Source organism: Sciurus carolinensis, chromosome 12, assembly GCF_902686445.1.
Source record: "Sciurus carolinensis chromosome 12, mSciCar1.2, whole genome shotgun sequence".
In the NCBI taxonomy this organism is placed as follows: Eukaryota; Metazoa; Chordata; class Mammalia; order Rodentia; family Sciuridae; genus Sciurus; species Sciurus carolinensis.
The window spans coordinates 11,017,192-11,042,646 of record NC_062224.1 but is presented as its reverse complement, the minus strand read 5'-3'; the positions used below and the strand labels follow the sequence as shown (position 1 = coordinate 11,042,646).

The 25,455-nt window shown below is 37.0% G+C and overlaps 1 non-coding gene across 1 annotated transcript; it reads right to left on the bottom strand.

Annotated features, from left to right (window-relative positions):
* Positions 1-16,119: 16,119 nt before the first annotated feature.
* LOC124962540 (U6 spliceosomal RNA) lies at positions 16,120-16,224 on the bottom strand. The gene has a single exon (XR_007104544.1). It is a non-coding gene; the product is annotated as a U6 spliceosomal RNA (small nuclear RNA).
* Positions 16,225-25,455: the final 9,231 nt, after the last annotated feature.

Below are 25,455 nucleotides of genomic sequence, written 5' to 3'. Positions count from 1 at the left end.
ATAGGGCAAAATAAAAGTCTCATGCAGCACCCCAGGTGGTTAGGTGAACAAATGGGGTTCCCCGCTGATCCTCCAACAGCACAGTTCCTCTAATAAACCTGATCTATTTACCCCAGAGTAGTGGAATTTAAAAAGCTATAAGGCAAATATGTCAAAATGAAGTCTGACTTAAGATTGTCTGCATCAGTGTTCATACATATACTAGTCGTTATAAGGATTGATGAAAGGGCAGGATCCTTTGGTTCAGGGACATGAGGCCACATGCCCCTGAGTGGTTGGGAAGAGCATTTTCTGAAACTTCTAGACACAAAGTCCCATACACTATACTCCAAAACCTGTTAAAGTGCTGACAGAGGCAAACATTGGCATAGGAGAAGATAAGGACTCAAGGTCGATGAGATGGAGTAAAAGTTAGGATAAAATTGGAATGTTTGCACAAAACCTATGTAAATTCATTTTGTGTCTTTTATCTGAATGTGTTATGGGGCTGAATATCTCATCTCCCTAGGGAATATTTCTCATTTCTATTATTGCAAAGCAAAAGGCATGAAAATTTCATTTTTTAGGCAATATTGATTGGACATGCCAAATAAGATTGCCCAATCTCACATGGATTTTGTTAATTTGTAGCAGTGTAGGATTCCTGTTGGATGTAAAACAAAAACAGCCCTGTGTTGACAGCAGAGTGGGCTTTTGACAAAAACCCTTGAGCACAACTCAGTGGTGACTGCTGACACTTTAGACATGAAAATCTCTACTCGAGAGACAAATGCAAACTTTCTGTTGGATGGTAATTAGAGCTGTCATTATGACTGAAGAAAATACATAATCTTAAAATCTGAAATATATGTCTTGAGTGATATCTGAGAAATATTCTAATGGAGAATGTAATACTCAGATGAGTTGTAAAAGAAGATAGAAATGGTTTGTACGGGATCATGTTCTATGATCAGCTTTCTATTTACCAACAAAATGCTTGTCTCATAGGTGGCAGTTTCAAGGTGTATGATGCCATCTCTCTTGGAAGACATCCACATGAGAACTTGTGGATAAAAAAACTGAAGAAGGTAAAAACCAGTCAGCTCAATGGGGCCGCATTGCATGGTACTGTTATGGCAAATATAGAAAAGTTGGACAATAAGTAAATCCCTATGTTTGAAATTTTACCTATTCATGGGCAGTAGCCAATTGCTGTCCATATGGTCATGTAGGGCAATAGAAATGTGGACCATTTAAGAGGTGTGTGGGGCATGGATCTATGGAAATATTTGTAAGAATGTAAGAGGTATATTAAAGTAGGATTTGTCATTGCTCACCCTACTCTCAGGATCAAAATATAATTGGGACTACTAAGTGGACATTTTGGTGTTCTTGTTTAAGGCAGTCTCCTGGATTCCTGGAATGAATGATTATGGGGGTGCTCCAACAATACAGAGAAGGATTGAATTAAGACATGCTCCTCATGAAACTTCAGAGGCACAAAATGCTCTTATGCTCTTATGACTGCCAATAAGAGAGTCAGAAATTGCAGATGATTATGGGGCAAATTGTCTGAGGTGATGACCCCACACATAAGATGCAAGAGGCCTGAGAGCTTCAGAAGGATACAAAAGGGTCCTGACAGGAATAGAGACTTACTCTGGAGCAGGTTTTTGCATAATTGATGGTAGATGCAAATGCTTAAAATACCATCAAAGAACTGGAACAAAGATTCTGTGTCAACTTGGACCACCAAAGTTATATTTCTTCACGACAAGAAATTCACTTTCAAACTCTGAGGAATGGTTTGAAGAGAATTACAAAAGGTAACTAAAATAATTTTTGCCTAAAATCTAAAATGGATGGGATACAGGCATCCATCATGAGATCTCTGTTTGACCCACTCCTTCATGAGTGTGGGTTCACATTCATCATGGGGGACAGCAATGGAAGAGCCCCAACAGACAGATTCTCCCTCTGAGTGAACTTGAGAAGAGGGGGCGGAGGCTAGCTTGATTGTACAAAATTTCCCCAAGTCACCCAAGATGAGGGCTACAGCTTTGAATTCTGGCAGTGTGGATAATCCCTTAGCAAGAATCTTCACACCAGAATTCCTAAAGGCAAGATGGAGTAAATTAGGTATTCTACCCTTCTGGCAAAATTGGAATTGACAGAAACTGTAGTTGTACTTCCTAGAAATTGGAACAGACCACTGGGTATAAAATTATGTAACCCCATATGTAACCCCTATTTAAATAGGAATGGAATGAGAGGGAGGCTTCTGCTAGATTTTAATGGAATTACTGCTTGCAAGTTGTAAGAGTCCAGTGGCCAAACCTTAAGTCCCTTTCAAAAGTGGAAAATTTGGGTATAGGATGAAAGAAGGAAGAGTGACTGAAGGTAAAAAGGAGGAATATATATGCCAGACAATGACTCAAGTCTAGTATTATACGGGTGTCTCATGAGAGGTCCAGAACAAGCTCATTTATACCATATGGTTGAAGTAGTAAAGCTATATATTGCCATATTGGCAACCTTCTCTTGAAACCTACGAAGGTCAAACGGAAGTCTAAAACCTGAGTGGTATCATTCTGGGAAAACACTTGCTCATATTATATGATAATGAATTAGACCAATTGTTAATAACTTGGTGGGATTCTAAGAATAGGACAATATCTTCTGACTTATATTTTATACCAAAAGTCACTCAAGAAGGTGATCAACTGTGTACATGTGCCTACTCTGGACAACAAGTCTTGGAAATCTTCCCTGATTGGTGATAATCTATGTGTTTTACTACATGTCATTTCTGAGAGAAGTTGACATTGTCCAGAAGTACACCGTAAGAGGACAGGTGAAGGCTTCATATTGGAACTCTCCTGGGTTCTGTTCTATGCACTGTTTCCCTGAACTGATTTTAATTTACAACCTTCTGTTGAAAACTATTAATGGTTACTGTCTTAATAGCTTTCAGTGAGTTCTACGATTCCTTCTAGCAAATCACCAGATCCAAGAGTGGTCTAGGAGGCATTATAACTCTACAGTACTATACATAATTACTTAGGATATATTCTTGCCAAAGACACATTAAACTTCAATGTAATAATGAGAAATAATTAGACAAATCCAGAGTGTGAAACATTTGACTGACTGAAACCCTTAATTGTGCCAGTAACCTGAAATGAAATAAACCAAAACAGGTAGAAAGCATTCCTCTAGTTTAAGGAGTTATAAAACTCAGAGGAAGGGAGATGCTTACTCCACAGAATAAAAAATTTTCAGTTGAGACATTTAGGGCAACAGATCACATGGCCAACTTGGGATCAGTAACAAGCAGCAAGAGATAGCTACACATTCCTTGGATTCATGGACTACTCCTGTTAGAATTGATAAGGTTGTTCTGGTCTGCTTAGGTTATTAAGAGACTATGCTCCTCCCTCAAATTGAGGATGGGGGCCATGTTACCATCTCATCAACATTTTATGGAGAGAAGAGGATAAGCAACAATGCCATCCATGGTACAACCACACTTTGTCCTGATTTGGGCTTCAAACACACCAAAACAACCAATGTCCTTCCTCAGAAGCTCAAATGTACTACAAACATAGAGGTACAAAGACTATTCGGAGTCCATTGACAGAGACCTAACTTTGGTTTAATAGAGTCAAACATAACCCATAGGCCCTTGAAAGCATGACTGCTTGAAAGAATGACACATAATGACTGTTTGAAAATCTCTAATTAGCACAACTTGACATATCACTTCCCTGTATTTTGTGAATACTAGTGACTAAGAAACATCACCATCATTGATTCGAAATATCTGTAGCTATGAGCACCATGCTTCACCTTGGAAGACCCCTGTTTGGCCCGCTCATACTTTGTTTTTTCTATAGCAATTGGCTGGTGAGAGCAAATTTGAGAAGTGTTTATAATTTTCAGTCTAACCCGTTGGAAACAACTAATTTGTGTCCAATTTTTTTTAAAGTTATAGTCCTTTGAATCTTTTTTATTTTCTTCTACAATATTTAGAATCATCCAGTGTTAGAATATCAGGTCATCTTAATGACAATAACAAAGCAGAACATGGGAAAAACACAAGGTGAATCCATCATACAACATTCCTCTGGCATTGGTGACCGACATGTAGCTTTCCCCTTCAGCAGGGAGTCAGAGGGTCTTCAGAGGGTAGGGTTTATCATTTGCCTGGAACCAGGTCCTCCCAGGGAGCCTAGAAGTTTGCCTAAATCAGAGTAGAGAGTATTGACAGGACATGACTTTCTCTAGAGCTACCATCCAGCCTTGACAGTTGCTGTGTCTTTTTTTTTTTTTCTCTTCCTTTAGCATAAACCTTGACAGATTAATTGATTTGTCAGTATTTCTTAAGTCACAGAGATATTCCATTGCTAAAACATTTCCTAGAATTTTCCATGCACATCTCTGTATTTTGTTATCTTACTCCTGCCTTATAATCTCTCCTTTTACACATAAAAATGAATACATGAGCAAACATTTTGATTCAAAAAACAAAATATAAATAACCAGTTGTTAAAACTTGTACTGAAATCCTTGCATGATTACTAATTGGAACCTTTTCCCCAGGACTCAGTCTTATGCAGTTCAAGTTTTTCACTATACAGTCATTTAATCTAGAATGGCATGTGAGTAAGGAGCCTGTTCTACATCTCATGAAGCAAACTTTACTTACCACTCTCTGTTGAGTATAAAGTATTGCATTGACCATATTCCAAAGAATTTCTATACCTGCATAGACTGCAAGAAATTTTCTTTAGATATCATTCTGATAATTCACTTATATATATTGACAAAACAACAAATGTGCATGACTCAGAAAAAAGATCAGAGCTCAATTTGACTTGAGTCTTGTCACATGTATGGCCTGCCTTGGTTCATTATTGTCACTAAAATGACCTCTAGTTTTAAAATTCAATTACTCCCAAAATACTAGAAGAAATAGAAGTGATTTGAGGGAGTAAAAATTTTTAAAAATTGTAAAAAATGCTAATAGATTAGCTATGTTGAATCAGTTAGATTGGACCTAGACATTAAAACTCATTTGAAAAATAAAAATAAAAACAAAAGTAGCCAGGCATGATGGTGCTCACCTATAATTCCAGAAGCTCCGGAGCCTGAGGCAGGAGGATTGCAAATTCAAAGCCAGTCTTAGCAACTTAGTGAGGCCCTAACCAACTTATGGAGACCCTGTCTCAAAGTAAAAAAATAAAAAGGGCTGAGAATGCTGCTCAGTGCTTAAATTCCCTTAGGTTCAATTGCTGGTACAAAAAAAAAGTAACACGTTGAATTAGGGAAATACACATTTAAAAACCCAGAAATGTCATAATTTATGATTGGAAAATACCTACATAAGACTCAAAGAAATAATAAATAAATAATATAAATAAATTTTTAAATTTCATTAATCAAGGACTTTATCTAGTAATGTGGTTGCCACATAGGGTGAGACATTGAGATCCAAAATGGTACACTTGTTGCCAGCATGAATGATATGAATAGTTTCTAAGGCTCTATGATATTCACTTAATAACATAATATAAAATTACAATTAAAATTGAGATTACTTTGAAATATTTTCTAAGTAAAAAAATCTTACTTACAGTTGTACCTGTTTGGTTAATTATGACTACGACTAGCCCAGAAGAAAATATGTATACTAAACTAGGCTTGATCTTACTTGTAGAAAATAGACTTATTTTTGTTAATATAAAGAAAAAAATAGCAGTGATCAGGCATTAAAGTGCTGTCTGAAATTCAATACCAAGAACACCAGCAAAACCAAAAAATGTGAAAATGACTCATTTTCTTTTATTGAGAGTTTATGCATACTTTATAAATCCTCTAAATACAATAAAATACCAATTTGTAATACTTCATGACTAAAAATTGGAAGAATGGCCATAAAAGAGAATGAAACACAGATATCTAGCATTTTTGCAGGACTGCTCGTGGAGTACGATAAATAATGACAGTAAAATCCCTTCTGGGAAGCATTTTTGTAACCTGGTTGTTTAAGTAAACAAAAAAGATCTGCTTCCCCATCTGAGAAACCCCAGTATCCACGAATAACCCATGTGTTGCACTGACAATAATTCCCTGATATCATGGCACAAACTGCAGAAGACAAAAATAGTTTTGATGTTTATAGAGAGGATCAACTTGACTTTAACCCTGCCCAATCCTTTCACTGATGTTTAATAACAATTTATCCTTTAAATGCTACTTAATTTAACCTTAATTTATTCTTTGGCAAATGAGTCCTGTCAAAGAGCAAGTCTGTATCCAGTCAGAACTCATTTTCTCTTCTTCATTCTTTTCAAAGATGCTATGGAACAACTCATTATAGAGGTATTACCTTTAATGCATCACATAACTTAATGAAGTTTATCAAAGAATGAAACAAAAAATGTGTATCATCTATGATCAAAGACATCAGTCTTCTGGTATTGGTGGAAGAGTAAAGTAATTATGTGAACAAATTACTCTATGAATGTATTTTAAGTCTATGGATTTGACCATGCTCTGTATAACACCCACACCTCTATATCTACAGTTACATCTACACATATTTGACAGACTAGTCAAAGTAAAAAGAAATAAGGAAGAGTTGGCACTCCAGAAATGATATTGGAAGGAGTGAGAACTAAAGGTTGTGACTTCTCAGCCCAAGCATGCTGTTCAACACCCACAACTACAAACAGAACGTGGTTCTGGGGGAGATCAAAGTCTTGTTCATTCAAAGCTCTGCATGGTAAAGTTCTGGATTGGAAGTGAAACTGGAGAATTTCAAGAGAAAATCCAGGGCAGCCTAGGAACCACAGGAGCAAATGAATCTATATTTCATATAAACAAGACACTAGAATTAAGAGAAAATCATAAGACATGAAAGATGCCCTGGGAGTTTAAATTAAATAGCAAAAGTGATGGTTCAATACAAGGATAGAAAGATAAAGTTAGGGGGAATATATCTTTGAATTAGTATAAAAATAAAGAAAATAATTTAAAACAATTGTATATAATACAATGAGAGTATTATTCCACTATATTAAAAGCCCTACATGTCTGTGTATGTGTGTGTGTGTGTGTGTGTGTGTGTGTGTGTGTGTGTATGAGAGAGAGAGAGAGAGAGAGAGAGAGAGAGAGAGAGAGAGAGAGAGAGAGAGAGAGAAAGAGAGAGAAAGGAGATGAATTTATGAAGAGAATCACAAAGGGAAAATTTCAGGAATGGGAAGAACTTAAGAATGTTATATTGAAATGGTGCACCAGATACCCAGAAAGATGAATTCAATGATCTAAACAAAGATATATATTTTGTGAAATCTGAAAACAAACTAGAAATGAGGAAAAGAATAATAGTTTTAAGAATAAAAAAATTAACAGAAAAATAGAATTAAAAATAAATTCATACTTGCCTACTTCAACCAATCCTAGAGAGAAACTAAAAGTATAAAATTTCTGAGTATGGGAAGTATAAATCACATAAAGGGGTAGCATAAATCATTTATGATTTCTAAATGATATTTTATAACTATCAGGAACATATTCAGAAACATTGATAGCTGTAACAATGGACTATTCCATTCAGTTCTGGAAGAAAATGATTTTCATGTTGGAATTTTGTGATCCCCAATCATATCCAGTAGGAGGAAAGTAAAGCTCTGTAGCAAAGACTTCAATTCCTGACATATTTTGGATCCTTTCTTTCAAAGTTGGTTTCCTCATTACCATGGACAACATCTCCCTTTTTACCTTCCAATTAAGTACTCTTTAAAAATTCACTTTTAAAAGTTTTTTTTTTTTTAATTTTAATTTGAGGATGATTTTAAACTTAGTGAAAATCTGAAATACAATACGGCCAGTCCCCAGAGAGCCTTCACTGAGCATGCCCTGTGTGAGAATCCCACGTGGACACAGAACAGTGAGCCAATCTGAGAAAATGCCTTCTACAGCAGTTCACTGAACTGCAAGCTTGATGCAGATTTTACCACTCTTTCTTCATGCCCCTTTTCTGTTCCTGGACCCAGTCTAGGATTTCAGAGTACACTGCCAAGGTGAAGCATGATCCTCTTCAGCTACAGATATTTCTAATCAATGATGGTGATGTCTCTTAGTCACTAGTATTCACAAAATACAGGGAAGTGATATGTCAAGTTGTGCTAATTAGAGATTTTCAAACAGCCATTATGTGTCATTCTTTCAAGCAGCCATTCTTTCAAGGGCTTATGGGTTATGTTTGACTCTATTAAACCAAAGTTAGGTCTCTGTCAATGGAATCCAGTCTTTGTACCTCTATGTTTGTAGTACAATTTGAACTTCTGAGGAAGGACATTGGTTGTTTTGGTATGTTTGAAGCCCAAATCAGGACAAAGTGTGGTTGTACCATGGATGGCATTGTTGCTTATCCTCTTCTCTCCATAAAATGTTCATGAGATGGTAATATGGCCCCATCCTCAATTTGAGGGAGAAGCATATTCTCTTAATAACCTAAGCAGACCAAAACAACCTCAGCAACAGGAGTAGTCCATGAATTCAGTCAATGTACAGCTATTCCTTGCTGCTCCTTACTCGTACACTGTTTTTAACCTTATTCCAAAGTGTATTTCTTCCCTATCAATTCCTTCTACCTTCATTTCTTCCTCCAGATGCCATACCACCTTCATGTCTGTCTGTTCCCCAGCCAAATAGTTCATCTCTACTACATTCCTCACATAGCATCACAATAATTTTTTTTTAATAGGGTCTCTCTTCTCCACCCCAGAACTTTGTGGGGGGTTTGTTTGCTTGTTTGTTACCAGGCATTGAACCTAGAGGCACCTAATTGCCTCTCCCTAGAGCCACCTTCCAGGCCCTTTTTATCTATTTTTTTATTTTGAGACAGGGTCTCACTAAGTTGCTTCAGGTATTGCTTAGTTGCTGAGGATGACTTGAACTTGGGATCCTCCTGCCTCAGCCTCCCGAGCTGCTGAGATTACAAGAGTGCACCAAACCATCAGCCCCATCCCAGAAATTTTAATGACTTCTCAATGCATTTAGAGTAGAATCAAAATAGTTAATGTAGATAATATTGCTCTGATATCATAACTGGAATCTTTAGATGTGGAATTACTTCCTAGAACAACTTGAATCAATTATCTCCCTAATCTCCTGTATTTTAAACATGGTGGTGGACTTTCATTCTGTTGTTCACATAAAGCTCTTTCCTTTTGCAGGATTTTAGCCCTTGTTCATAACTCAGTCTGAATGACTGTTCTCCCAATTCTTATCCTGTACAATTATTTCCCCTTCAAACTTCATGCATCACCATTTGCTAGACTTTTGATTAAAGCTGTGATCATGCCTAGTTTAAGACACAAGCATGTAGCACAGTACCTGGTACAGATAGGGTGTTAAAGAAAATTGACTGAATAAGTAAATAAATAATCATATTCCCTCTTTGAAATGAAGACTGTTCTCTCTGAAGGAACAAAAATCAGGACAACTCTTTTATAAGAATTGAAGTCAGCTGGTAGTCTTGGGAAACTTATAGTTAACTTGAATAACACATTGGCAAGATGCAAAGCCAATGATGCTGTAAACACCCTTGAACTTTGTTACATCCTCTTTTGTCCTTTGCCCATTCATTTTGTCTTCTTTTCTTTTGACATTGTTCTAATATGTAAACATCTAACCATTGTATACAGATTTGGCCCTTCCTCAAATGATTCAGATGGCTAATGTGAGATTTAAAAAAAAAAAAAAATGTGTGGCCATTGTAACTTCATTGGATTCACAGCAGAAATACCACATTCCAGCTCCCAGGGCAGTGAAGATTTAATGATGGCAGCATGTCATTTTGAGTTCTAGAAATAGTTTCTTGCAGGGAGAGAAAAGGAACTGGAGTATGGTGTGCTGGGAGCACTAGCATCTGTATGCTATGATATATAGGGTTGCATAAAGAAAATTTCTGGTCCCTCCCTCCTGATGTACACACTGAAGATTTCATCACCCCCTACAAACAATGCCATCCTCTTAGATATCTAAAATACAATGTTCAAATTCAGGAAATGTACATTCATATAATCCTATTATGTATTAGAAAGTCCATATTCTTATTTCACTAATTGCTCTATTAAAATTTTATATCATTTTATTCCAATTAAAGATGTAATCTATTTTCACATATTTATCTATCCTATCTCTTTCTCAGGAATAACTCCTCCATCTTAGTCTTTTATGGCATTTACATTTTTTTGAGGAGTATGCACCAGTTTTAATTTCAAATTGTCTTCTGATTTGTGACTGCTTTCATATGATGAGCCAGAACCATTTGTTTTTTGTATATTTCTTGGCAGAAATGCTACCTGAGCCATGTACCATCCACCTAGCACATCAAAATACATACTGGACCAATTCTTAGGATGTCAGCCACTGGGACATGGTGTGCTCCTCCAGATTTCTCCATTATGAGGTTGTCTTTTCCCTTTATCTTTAATCAGCAATCTCTTACAAGATACCTTGAGACTATTAAAATACACTCTTTCCCAGCAAGAGTGTAAAAGGTACACTCTTTGTAGCAAAAGGTTCGAGCGCTCCTAGATCACTGAATCAGTTACTACCATTGTGGTCATTAAATGGTGATTTTACTCCCTTTTCATTATTGTGCATTCATTTGGCAGCTCTGAACAGTAAATATAGCATTTCTTTCCCATTCCCCATTTTTGAAGTTAATTTAATTACTTCGATATAAGCATTATAAATATTAAGTTATGACTAGAACAAGATAGTCTATACATCTGGTATTTAGTATATTATGTGTCACCCTAGAAAGAAAACATGGCCTGAATTTATTTCTGATTTTACTAACATGAAGGGGATGTTATGAAAATCATATAATTCTAAATCTTAAAATATATATATGCATATATATGTGTTTATATATATCCAATGAAGATTTTAGATTTAACATCTAAGTTTTTTGGTTTTAATATCTATAGCTATTAAAATATTCACTCTGTATTTGTGTGACCTCAAAAGTACAAGTAAAAGTGGAAATTCTCTCTTCTCTGTTTTAGTAGCAGACAAGTTGATTAATTAGCCAAAAGCTGGCAAAAAAAAAAAAAAAAAAAAAAAAATTCCTAACCCCATTAACTTATTTTGGTTCTCATTAAACTTTTAAAGTCACTTACTTTCCCTTGTCTATTTCAAGCTTATTTTCAGCAGTGTTTCTTCTCTGGCAAGCATATTTGGAAAACGCACAGATTGAGCACTAGTGTGGGAGGAATTATACAGCTAAAAAACATTCCATGAAATGATCACGGGTATTCCAATTTGCTTCAGGATTAATTATAGTTCTATAATTCCCACATCAAGGCAGTCTGTGGGTTAGAGACTGGGCTGAGAGAGTTGTCATCCTACTAATGACATTTAAGGTGAGTGATTTACTAATGCAAAATCTGTACCAATTTCAACCTAAACTTTAGGAAAAGTCATATAAGCAATAAGAAAAATAATATAAAACACATTCCCAGCAAATTCTGCCCTATACATTGTGAACCTATGAGAAAAATCTGGTTGAAAAGCTGAGGACTGATAGTATAAACTAGGGAACCATTTAGGAATGATAATTTTAACATCATTACTAATTCTTAACAAGAATACTGAGACAGAATGAAAAATTATTCTGGGGATCATACAAGAAATGTAAAACAGTTAAGCATATATTACAGATTTAAAGGCTTAATCCCATAAACATTAATATATTGGGTGGATTCTCTTGACATTGTTCAAACAATAAATTACACATATACAAAACAATTTGTTACTTTCAGGTCTGTCATTTATAAACTGTAAATTTTAAATTGAAAAGTTTTAAGGACAGTTTACAATTCCACTGTGATTTTCTTAGGAATAAAATATTCAGAAAAGTAAAAAGCATAATAAATGGTCACTTTATCAACATCTATCATCCGTGTTTGATATGTATATGCATATGTGTGCATAAATATATCTCTATAAATATGTGAGCATAATAGATCATTTTTATGGAGTACTTCCTTGCTGAACACTTCACATGAATTATGACTCTATATAAATTTTGCCATTTAGTCTCTGTAATAGTCCTAGGAGATGTCTAAAGCCACTGTCCCATTTTGCAGGCAAGGAAAGCAAGTCAAAAACTGATTAAGTTGTTCAATGTCAGATCTAATGGTAGAACCCATTGGGAAAACAGACCATATGGGTTACATGTAATGTCTTTTGCCCTTAAAACATATTTAATCAAATGAATTGATACAGGCACATTTCTCTCTTTCAAGGCACAGTTACATCTCTCTCAGGTACACCTGCAAACACAATTGGCCTATGGATATGCATATACTTTATAATCTCACCAAAGGCGTGTGTACATGTACACTCACCATTTGCTCTTTCAAGAGTATAAGAAACTAAGACAAACCACGTGGGCCATTCTGGCATTATATCTGATGGAACAATGGCTGTTTCCTGTGTGAAATCATTGTTCTCTTGGTCCCTATAACTTCAAATACTGTAAGGCTCAGGATTGTGGGAATGGGAAGCAAAATGCTTCTTCATGGTTTAATAATGAAAGAGGGTGATCTTACATCTACCCCAGGGTGCCCAGTTCTTACTGTTGTATTGACAGCAAAATATATTAGTTGTGGATTTGAGTTTCAAACATAATTTTTTAGGACAACAACCAAACTCAGAGGGTGCCTCCCAGCTGGTATTATAATTGAGTCTCCCACAGGCCACTCTTTTGTTTTATCAAAGCCAGCTGTTTTAGGATATGAGGCACCTGGTGATATCAGTCAATTTCATGGGTCCCCCACCTCATTTTCTTTCCTATTGAGTGAGGCATTTGTTGGTACTGATTAGAAGGCTTTCTAAAAGTCCATGGAAGGTTACTCTGGCGTGTTGCAGAAAGTAAAGGAAAATCTATATCAACATAGATAAAACAAAGAGCATCTCTTTTCATATTTTAAGAAGTCCAGTGTAATCGACATTCCATCAGGTAGAAAGGTAGACAGCTGTTTCTTCATGGAATGGTGCTATAAAGGTGCTCAGTACTAGCCTCTTCTTAGAAAACAAACAACAACAGAAACAAACACAAAGCCTGGGTATAAAGAGTATGATTAGTCAAATAATCTTGGTAGGAGAATTTCTATGTCATTGACCCAATGCAAAGCCTCCAACCATACTACCACAGGCACATTGTCTGTGGACTATTAAGTCATCTTGGGTAGCTGTGATTGATGGAGACTGTGTGTTACCCTTCCCCCATAGTGATTAAGAGCTATTCTTTAGGAAATGCTTTCTGTCAAAAGTTTATATGCAACACAATTTTGGTTCATCCTGCTCAGATTTCAAAAGGACTAGTCCTGCTACCTTTTCCAAAAATATCTTAGTTCCTGGCTTTTTTATTTTTTCTAAGGTTCTGATGATATGGCTACCCCATTCACCTGGGCCTCTGGGTCAGCGTAGAACATTATTTCAGGCTCATAAGAAACATACAACCAGGTAGACAACCTCAGTTCCACACTGAAAGGCTGTCCCTTACCGCCATTGTCAAGGCCTAATTCTAACTGGAGCTGTAGTTGACATTCATGTGCCATTGGTATGAGCACGTCATTCAGAGTCCTTCCTACAACAAGGCTCTTTCTTCTTCTGTTGGTTGATGTTGGGAGCTCCTGTGATGTCAAAGACTGCAATTGGCCAAGACTACTGAAGAAATTCCTAATCCCTTTAACTATTTTGGTTCTCATTTGACACAGAGTTTAATGAGGAAGCAAAGGAGAAGGCACGGGTTTCATGAGAATATGAAACCACAGATTATGAGGTTTTTTATCTTCTACATCTGCCTCAACTAGTCTCAGACATATGATTTCCATTTAAAAGTGGAATTCTTCTGTGTACACTCAACCTTATGACTCAGTAAGATAACACTCAATTCATGGTGTTAGTCCTAGGTTTATAATCACCCCAGGTATCAAGACCAGGTGTTCAGTTTTAGGATCCTCAGAAGCAAGCCAGGCACTAAGAAAATAAAAAAGAAAAGAAATTTTTTAAAAAAGAAAGAAAGAACAAAAGAGGGAGGAAGGATAGTGACTGTGTTATGTGACGAGATAGATATATTAATTTATTTGTTGTAATTTCTGTGTGTATCAAAACATCATGTTGTATGCTTTAGATAGATAATAAAAAAAGTTCTGATAATAAATTCACTTTGGGATCCTCGCTTTGATCCTGAACCAAAAACCTAAACGTCCATTAGTGAATAACCAGACACATTTTCTGTGTCCCTCTCCCTGCGTTGTGATCACCTAGTGACCTTGTCATCAATGAGAGCCCCATACAGTGTTCCAGGTACCAGATTTTCAAGACTTCCTGTACTTGCACCTGTTCCTTACCTTTTCAAGGTCTATTTAGCACTATTTGCTGGTGCTGCCAAATGTGGATTTACCTGTTATCAATTATTAATTCTCTTCAGGTAACTATTCTAGCCTTCACCTTCACTCCCTAGGATCTGAGACATAATAGTAACCTTGATAGACAAGATTTCTTTATACACGCAAATGTTACTCTAGTGGGCAAACAGATAAGAAACATGTGATAACTAATAAACTGGATATTTACAAAGAGTACTAAGTAGTCACAGAAAATGAAACCCTGCAAGGAGATGACACATGGCCACCCTTGATTACACCAGAAAAACAGAGTAAGCAAAGCTCTCCAAAGAACTGTCATTGACTGGAGCCAGCCACACAAAGAACTGTCTGAAAGTTGGTGTGAATGATTCACCTTGGAATAAACATTCAAAACTAAACTAATTTTTCAATAATTAATATAACACTAGGTGTGAGCGCTAATTCTTATTTCTGATATAAATGTTTCATTTAATTTCTTTATATGATGTAGCCTGAGTATTTTAGTTCCTAGTAAAATTCTGATAATCCCAAGATGAGGAATCAGGTTGAAAATTTACCCGGAGATGAGTTGCCAAAGGGAACTTGGCAGACAGAACGGGAAAAGTGAGCGCTGCTGCTTGCTTCTTAGGTACCTCAACGCGCTTGTTCAGTAGGAATAAACTGGGCATCAGGTTGTTTCAGAAATGTGGGCTTTGCCAGTATTTACAGCAAAGACTGACTCTCCGCAGCTTGGGAGAGGAGCAGGAAGGAGGCTGGCAGCAGATACTGAATCTATCTACATACATACATAGCTGGATGAGTTAGTAGCAGGTGTCTAGTGATAGGCAAAAAAAGAAAATGCAGAGCAGAGAGCCGAGAAGGGGAGAAGCAGAGGAGGAACCAAGGAGAGGTCTGCAGTTGCCACTCAGGATCGGTCTTACTGGGAACCTGAGGTGTTAGTAAATTGGTGTTTAGTAAATAGGGTTTGATTCCATCTTTCAAATCTTCATAATGTTTAAGCCTCACCCTCCCTTTGCTCCTGTGTCTGACATCTGGACAAGGTGAGAAGAAGCCCCAGGTGTTGTCCACTTAGGCACTGGTAGGCTATTCAAAAGAGACCTTGCCCAAGGTCATTCTTACCCAGTGCCACCTGGCAACCACAATAAAACTCTGCTGGTGGCCCTCGATGGCAAGCCATGTGGATTCGCCTTCTTATTAATCATAAAATAGAGTTACTCCCTGATCCTGTTCTGGCTGCTTGACTGGCTTCTCTTTGCTCCATGTTAGGTAATAAACCTCCTCATAGTCTCTTGCTGAGAGCAAGGTAGTATTAAACTCAACTTTAGACCAAACTTTGGAGTAGGGATCGGTCCCATCTGCAGGGGGTTCTCATCTGGGGACATCAGGTGCTTCCTAGTGTGGTCAACATAGAGTGAAGGGAGGGAAAAGTAATGAAGAGCAAGGTTGGACTTTTCATGATGGGGTGGGTTGTTAGATCACAGGGAACTTTCTTGGCTCCTTCCAGAACATTGGTTTTTACTCCGAATGGAATAAACAATCCTTATAGGGTTTTGAGCAGAGGATGGATATAATTTGCTTTTGTTTATTTAGTTTACTGTAACTCAGTTGAGATATCATTCACGCTCCATAAAATCCACCCTTTTTTCAATGTATACAATTCAGAGGTTTTTAGTATATTCACAAGAATGTGGAATGCCTCATGAGTTTCATGTCATCTTTCTGCAGGGACCACGCTCATCTTCTCTGTATATTCCAATTTTAGCATATGTGCTGCTGAAGTGAGCACTTGATGCTCATTTCTGCAGAGTCACACTTACTGCTGAGTTGAGAATAGACTGCAGAAGACCCACGGTAGAAATGGGGGCCTGTGGCGTGCTTATGCAATAAGCCAGGGAGGGAAGGTTGTTTTCCAACCAGAGAGGCAGCGGGGAAAGGATGAGGGTGTGTGAAACTCTGGATGTGTTTTCAAGGTATATTCAGCAGGATTTCCTGAAGGGTTGGGTGTTACAGATGTCATTCATCTCTGTTCAATATTAGAATGTCTCAGACAGGAAACAGGAACCCAATGGGCAGTTAATTATAACCCAGGAACACTGAAAAGAGGTAAAACTGCTTTGACTTGTCGTGATGGAAATAAATCGAAGGGGATGCAGGTCTTATTAAACGAGTGATGGTCCCCACCTTCAAGGCAAAAGCACTAGACCCATATTTAAAGATAGTCGGCCTAGATGCTAAATTTCAGTGAACTAGAGTCCAAACCTTAAGAACTGATTTGAGAATTTGTGAAGAGCTGTGTTAGCTTTCCATGATGATAACAAATACCTGACTCAAATTTACCAAGAGAAAGACATTTTGTCTCATGGTTTCAGAGGCTTCAGTCCTCCGTCGGATGGAACCATTACTTCTGGGTCTGTGGTCAGGGTGCCAGATGGCAATGGCCGGGAACACGAAGCAGAGCAAACCACTCAACCTATAGCCGGAGAGCAAAAATGAGTAAGAGGAGGGGACTGGGTCTATAGTGCCCTTCAAGAGCACACTCCAGTGATCCCAAGACTTCCCACCAGGACCAGCCTCTTACAGACTCCAATGACACCACTCTTGGAGTTAAGCATCCAAAACATGGACCATTGGGGGACACTTAAGACCAGTTTACAACAATAGCAAAGTACTTAGGACAAAGGAAATGAATAGGCAATTGTTGGTATTCCCAGTACATTGTGACAACCAAATTAATTTATGGCTAATAATCTTTTTAGAAATTTATACCATGGAACCAAATTCCTTCCATGTTTTATGTGCGTCTCTGTTTTTTTCTTTCTGTTTGTGTCTGTCTCTCTTTCTCTCCATTTCTCTTTATCACTATTTCTCTCTCTTGAGCACATCTGTGAAAGCTGTCGAACTTTGTCTTCGCCAAGCAAAAGAGAAGAGTTTCATGTCAAGTTAGGGATTAGCAGGAAAATGTGGGGCTCCCGGATTGTCCCTCCAGGCAGACAGCACCGGTGTTCACAGTGCAGTGTGTCTCTAGGAGGGATGAGACCGCATGCAGGTTGAGAAGGAAGAAGCCAGGGAGGAAGATTTGAGGACAATCAAGGTGGACAGCTGCCCCTCCCCCTATTTTAGAGCTTTTGATCACCAGAGGCCTTATTTTATATTGCAATTAAAAGGACTTGAAAAGCATCTCATCAAACAAGCATGCAAAAATGAAAGCCGTGGAGGACCAGTTGGGTGCAGTTAATTTTTAATTATACTCTCTCTCTGCTTTGGCTTTATTTATTGCCAAGCAGCTGGAAGGATAGAATCCACCAGAGGGTAAATCGCTAGTTCTCTGTGAACAGGAATTTCTTTATAGTACATTGTTCAAAAATAGATTACAAGTGAGATTGACACGATTCTGAATAGCTTGTTTTTTCCTCCTTAAATGTCATGGTAATACAATCCTGTCTCAACAAAGCCAAGGTCACACAGGAGTGCATAAAAGCTGTGGCTCTTAAATTCTTCTTGCTCCCACTTGAGAAAACATGTTCAAATCAAAAAGAAAAACATCCATCTTCACATTAAGAAGAAAAAAATATAACAATTAGGAAAAGAATCTACTGACCTCTTTACATTCAGTTCAAAAACCACTCTTGATCATTTTGGGGACTTAAAAAATAAGGCAAATTGTGCTGCTAGGAAAGTTCAGATCTATTTTAAATCTCCTACAGGGCTCTTCGCCAAAACACTGTCACCCTTCACTGGAACTGTGGCAATCTTTGCAGACTGACGAAATCCTTCAGACTGGCTGCATTCCATCAAGAGGATGCCTTATAAGGTGAACAGAAATCAGAGCTTGTCCAAGATGTTACTATAGGATACTGAAGGCTGATACAGAAATATATGGAGTGAGGAGTGAGGCATAAAATGATGAATAGGAAAACCTCTCTCTCGCTCTCTTTTTAATATCTATTGATTGTGAGTAAATTTATACTCAAAAATAAAATCAAGAGAACAGTAACTATAGCCATTCCAAATTCGTTCAGAGCTTAGACTCATGGTAAATCTTCTGGGATCACATGCATTCTCAAATACAAATGAAAACAATTACGATCACTTCTCAATAACATGGAAATAAATCTAAGTGCAAATTCCTTGGGAGATACGTTGAGGGGTTGATAAGGTGTTGATGTATTTAAGTATACATCACTGTAGATTTTTATTGTATTTGTATCATGTTGCATGCTATTTACCAACGGTCAATCAATTTCAGTTTCTCTGTAAGACAAATATAAAAAAATCTAGTATAAAAATTTTCCTATTCCATCTCACCTTTCAGATGAGGCTAGATGGAAATGCTCAGATCGAAAGTAAGACTTTTCTTCCTCTTAAAGTTTTGGTTTTCTGTTCTTACATACTTATTTTTCCTTTTCTGAGGTGGCTTTGCTGCTTGGAAAAACTACCACAAGGGAGTGCTTTATCTTAAATTATACTTAGACTTGATTTAAAGTAAATCAATAACCTGAGTACCAATGAAATTGATGAACACCAGTTAAGTTACACTCCCATAAAGGTGTTGAACTATCCATTTTTAACCCAGTTTAACGTCTACCCAAATCCCCAGATTGGTGTATTTATTGTTAGAGCATTTGAATGTTTCCTTTATAACAGTTAAATCCAGAGACGATTTCTCCCATATGGTTCTCATTTACTCACACTTAGCTCATGGAAGTCTGGTTTTGTGGAGGAAATGTGATGTCCAAGAAGCTGCTGGGAGGCACTTTTCTTGGAAAAAGGAAGTAATGTTCTTTTATTTTATAGTTCACAAACTGATTTCTAAAGATGTGAATGCGTTTCAAATGTATGAAATCACAAAGTTCAAGTATGTTCTAAGTTTGGCAAGGAGGGCTTCCATTTCTAACTGAAATGATGTCACAGTATGAAGCCAAGGCAGACCCACAACAAAACCTCTGGACAAAGGGATCAGAAATTGAATTTCCAGTATTCCTGTCTCTTCAAACTGCCTTAGATTGAGGCCAAAATGCCTGTGTATAGACATTGTCAACCCATGATGTCATATTTCCCAGTAATTCTAGAACAAAGTTAAAGCACTTTGAGAAAATCTGTTTAATATTCTTAAACTCATTTTAATAATTTTAAGAAGATTTTATTGCTCCGTGGAATCTTTCCAACCCCCAATAATAGCATGTTTAAGTCTTGGAAGTTTTGTTTCAGAAAGTGAAGCAGGCATTCCTTTCAGGGCTGATGCAGAGGGAGCAGAGCCTACTGTGGAGTTCAAAGCCTTTAGAACCACGGTCTTTGTTTTTTCCTGCTTTCTCAGCTGTGCGATTTTATACAAAATATTTTGTCTCTGTGCAAAAATGTCTTCAAATATAAAATGGGTGTTAAAACCCACCTGCCAGGGTTGGGGAGATAGCTCAGTTGGTAGAGTGCTTGCCTTGCAAGCACAAGGCCCTGGGTTCGATCCCCAGTAACACACACACACAAAAAAAAAAAAAAAAAAGGACTGGGGAGATAGCTCAGTTGGTAAAGTGCCGTGCCTTGCAAGCATAAGGCCCTGGGTTCAATCCCCAGCACCACAAGAAAGGAAAAAAAAAAAAAAAAAAAAAAACCACCTCCATTTTGGTGGGAAAAATTAAAATCATCTTGAAACACCAGGAGCAAAAGTTGGCAGCACATTGTCTCAGTACATACCGATCTGCTTCCTTCTTACTGTGTTTATTAAGAAATCTATCTTTATTGACAACTAATCCAAGAAAGGAGACTTTCCACGTAAAATAACCTATTTTTCAACACATTTCAGGGAGGCATATTATTTATCTGGAGAATGCAAAGTGTTGAATGGAGAGTAAAACTACATGTTAAACCAGAATTTGAGGGTATTTAAAATTTTAATCATGAAAGGTAGACTTTGGACCTCCCTTACAATGAAGAGAACACTGAGGAACTTCTACATGTGCTCCTTAGTTCTCTCACCTGGGTGTTTCTTTGGTCACTGCCGGGTTGCCCTCAGCATCTTATCAGGTACCAACCACTTTGGGCTGGGTGCTGGTCCAGCAGAACCACAATTGAGAAGGATGCCTTCCACTGTCAATCATGCTCTAAAAAATGGCAAGATTAAAAATATGAATGAATATATCTATTTGTATCGTAAGTTTCATCAACTTCATGTTTTCCTGACGTTTCAACATCTCACAGGTTGTCGGCACCCCCACTGTGAGAACCTGGTGCACTATTGTGATATGTCTGGTCTCTGATGAAGGTTCTCTTTCTTGCCTGCCCAGTTCGGATCTAGTACATTCAAAAGCACCCTGAAACTCCCTCAGGCCTTTGGCTGTGTACCCCACTTGACCTTCAAGAAAGTCACTTGCCTACAGGCCCTCCTTCCTTTGGCTCCTCACTTGCTTGGTTGAGTCATTCTTGAGAGCTCCTCCCACAGGGTTCCCTGGACTTGTGAATATAACCCTTTAACTTCATGCACCTCTCTAAGCGCAATTTTGTCAGTGCATTGGAGGGACCTTTAAAGACCCCATAAGCAAGACTTCCTCCCCAATGCCGTATAGCTTAGAATAATCTTTAATGTCCATTCCTCGTGTTAAATTCTGAAAATTTAATTTACAATCTCATGGAGCCATATCAATCTTCCGTGCTTCGTTTTGCTGAATCAAGGTGCAGTAGAGTTGGTCAGTGTGCTCGGACCACAGAATCAAGTTACTTAGCCTGTGTACATGTCATTGCTGTAAGTGCTGTGTGTTCTTACCTGCTCCCTGTCTGATACCAGTCCCAATTCCTGCTCTCACACTGTTGCAATGCATGGTCTCATACTGGCCTCCAGGACTGCTTTAATCCCTGTGTCTCTCCCAAACCCTTTGAGCAGTTTCCTGCATGTGTATCTTGCAACCATACTCTGCCTTGAGTGATCTCAGTCAAGTGTCTATGAGTCCCTTCCCTGCCAGCTTCTAACTTAAACATACATGAGACCTCACCTGCCCTCCTTCTCCATTCACTTCAGAGGAAGAAATATTTCTCTGTATTGCTTGGATAGCAACATACTATGCATAAAACCCTGTGCTCAATTCTGCACATATGTAAACTGATTTCATCTTTAATCCAAATTCCTTTATGAAGCTCAAGTAAAGCTAGGCAAAGGAGCCAGCACAATGAGAACTCAATTTCTATTGCCTCATAGGCCATACTAAGCATTTATCAGCATAAGCTGATAAACACTCCTCATTTTACTCAGAATTCATCAATCTGTGATTTTTAAAAATACTTGTAGTCATTGATTTCCATTAGAGTAATTCTTAAAATCTACTTTAAATTCCTTTTTTAAAATAAATCCTGCCATTTTATGGTATTTTTCTGTATTCTCATCAATGTTATGCAATACACTTAACTGACTCTATTTTCTATGTTCCACAGTGATCATAACAAACTGTTTGAAGTATTCTTGCCATTTAACCTTCTCCCTTTGGAAAGTAAACTGACAATGGGGTTTACTTTGGCCTATGGGAATTATTACTAGGAAGATACTATTTTTTGGTGAACAGATTTTCTTTTTCACTGATGAATATTGATTTTTAGTATGCAGTGCAGGATTTTCAAAGAGAGAAATGCACAATGAATATAATTATTATTTTACATTTCCTATGGCTTACTGTACCCATACAGTTCCACATATTCCACAAGAAAAGAGATTTTTAAAAAATTTTTATTAAAACAATCTCATTTATCTCAAATCATTCCTCCAGAATATGGTCATGTTATCAGAAAATCTGTGAGCAACTTGTCCAGCAGAGAGAGTGGAAACTCATAACTCACTGTCGAACCACTGGTGCACTGTAGAAGCTGAAATTAAAACCGTGTCTGAAGACAGATTGACATTCAAGGCCAAGTTTCTACCATCTCCTACAATTGATGATGGAATTTAGCCAGACAGGCTCATCTAGACAAGTTGAAAAATTATTTCATATCCTGAACTCAAATGATTAATAAGTATTTTATTCCTCTCAATAAATCACTGATTTATTGAAGATATATGAACAGGCTTTTCTATGTCCAAAGTGCATCAATAAAGAATTTTATATATGTTAAGGAAAAAGGGCTTTCCAAGTTATAAATGTTAAACACACTATTGAATTCCTAAAGGAGAATACTAGAATGTCATCTCTGTCAAAGGCATTAGACTTCCTTTTGCTCTAGTAATTGTGCAAAATCAGGAGCTGTTTCTAATATATTCTGTTTCTCTGACTCCTCCATCACTATCCAGAAAAAAATAAAGCTTTTGAAGAAACAACCAAAATTGTCAACCATGGGTTCCAGAGATCGTTTCAAGCTATATACAAATCCAGGAGTGGGACTTACACATTCTGAAGGAGAAAGAGTGCAGTAGATATCTCTCTCTTACAGAGGGACACACAGCTGCATCATTCACTTCCCAAAGCACTGATACAGGAGGAGCTTGACAGTATCACAAACTCAAATTAACCAGAAAGTTGTTAATACAAAAAGTCCCAGAACTTCATGAGAGATTATGGATGATTTTCTATAAATGCAGGGTTTTTCCTCTACACCATTCAATTTGTAAAACTCATCAGTAAATAACTGTATATTAATTGAACAAAATAATATTTAATAATGTATCACATATTTAGTCATAAGATTGTGATAGCCTTTTGTATATTAAAGCAGATTATGCTCTATGACATGAGTGGGCCTCTCAGGTTATTCTAACTCCTGAAGAATGGTGACTGAGATTTTCCAAAGAACAAATTCTTCCTCATGACTACACCCATACAAATCCTACCTGAGTTTCTAGTCAACTTGTTCTTCCCTGCGTTTTAGAGAAGAATGAAAAATCATCTCATATCTGAATGTCCATCCTTCCTACCTACCCTGTTCACTTCAGACCTGCCAGCTCTCCACAATTCAGTGAGACCATTCTCTAAAACAAATGGCAAATTCCCTCTCTCTCTCTCTCTCTCTCTCTCCCCCCTCTGTCTCTCTTATTTTATTAGGAAATATTTATATAATAACTCTGTTTCCCTGGAGAGCATTGACTGATAATATAATCACCCAGAGGGAAACAGGAGGAATCAGACATTGTGACAAGGTGTTTGATTGTGCAAATAGATTTGATGTGCAGGATAGCTGGAAAAGTCCACAAAATTAAGGATACTGAAACCCAAGCAGCAGTTTCATTTTAAAGTTACACAACATAAGAAAAAATAGATGTGACTTAAAAGAAAGGGAAAAAGTCAATTCAAGAGAAATAACAAAGAAAATAATTGCATGTTGCAAAAGAATATAATAGAACCTAATGACATATTCTTTTTGAACACCAAACCATGTATGATATTCAAAGGACTCACAAGATTTGAGGAAGAAACAGGAGAAACCACAAATACAATTAAAATGCTTACTCCTCCTTCAAAGGCTCATGGATAAAAACAAGAGTGAATAAGCAAAAAGTGCAGAATAGTTAAACAATGTAATTTATAAACTTGAAATCTTGTATTCATAGATAAATAAATTATACATTTGAAGATATACAAAATTCTTTAAGTTACAAACTACATTTTTGAACATTTATGAAAATTTGCCATTAAATAGTTACAAAGGAACTTTCAAAAAATTCCACCAAGTTAATATTATGACTCTGTTTAAGCAAAAATATACCTTAAAAATCTTCAAACAATTCCAAAAATAATGCTATTGAGTTATTATTGGATTAAAAGGAAATCACAACAGCAATAATAAATATTTAATATTCAATGAGAAATTAAATACTACCTATCAAATTAAGGGGAAAAAGATAAAGTTTTTCTCAAAGGTAAATTGATAACTCCAAATATATTTTACCAGCCTCAAGCACTTATAAATTTGGAAAAAGAAAAAAAATCACGAGTGATGCAAATACTATTATTACTAATAATAATGGCACTGTAAAAACTAATAAAATTGATGAAGTTTACAGTTATAAACAGGAAGACCTAGATGGAGTAGATAAAAATTTCAAACTGTGTAAATGCAACATTTTTTTTTTTTTTCTTTTTGCGGTACTGGGGATTGAACTCAGGGCCTGGTGCTTGCGAGGCAAGCACTCTACCAGCTGAGCTATCTCCCCAGCCCTAAATGCAACATTTTTGAGAAGACATTGAAACCTAACAAGGGCTGAGGGGAGGGCAAAGCTCAGTGGTAGAACACAAGCTTAGCAGTCCTGGGTTCAGTCCTTAGCACCAAAACACAAAAAATGAAAACTAAAACAACAAAAATCGTAAAAAAAAAAAATTAATGAAAACTACACCTTCTCCCAAAGCACCAGAATCTCATGTTGATCATATATGATCCTAACCTTAGAGGAAAAAACTAAAAAACTGGAAGTATAAAAAATAAAATCTGTTTTCTACCTTGAACCACTTAAAATAAAGTTGTCAACATAATGCCCTAACACTACCAAGCATTTAGTATCATTTTTCTATAGACAAGGACATTCTGTTACATAATTTCAATATAATCCTCAAAATCAAGAAATCAGCATTGGTGCAATGATGCACTATTATCTAAGTCTCAGGTCCAATTTCTTCAATTGTTTCAATAATGTTGATTATAGTAAAAACAGTCAATTTCTGATCACACATAACTTTTCGTTAAAAATCCCTCCTTTTGCTTCTGAAGTCTGGAGTACTCCTCAATCTTTCCTTGATTTCCTTGACATTGATACCTTTGACTGTTTCTGTGGGGTGGCAATTTTCTGTGGTTTTCTCATAATCCTACATATCCTGCAAATAAAGGCACTGAATGTTTTTGTTCTAGGTTATCATTCCAAGGGTAATTGTATAGCAAGCAATTATTCTTTTTAAAAGAAAAAAATAATTTATCCAACTGTAGCAAAGGACAGACATGCTTCTTGCCCACTATAAAAGATTCAGGTTCCCTAAAACCATGGTTCTTCCCTTATAATGCATTGTACTACATGAACAGGTATTAAATGCCCCCTTTGTGCTGCCTGGTAGGACAGGAC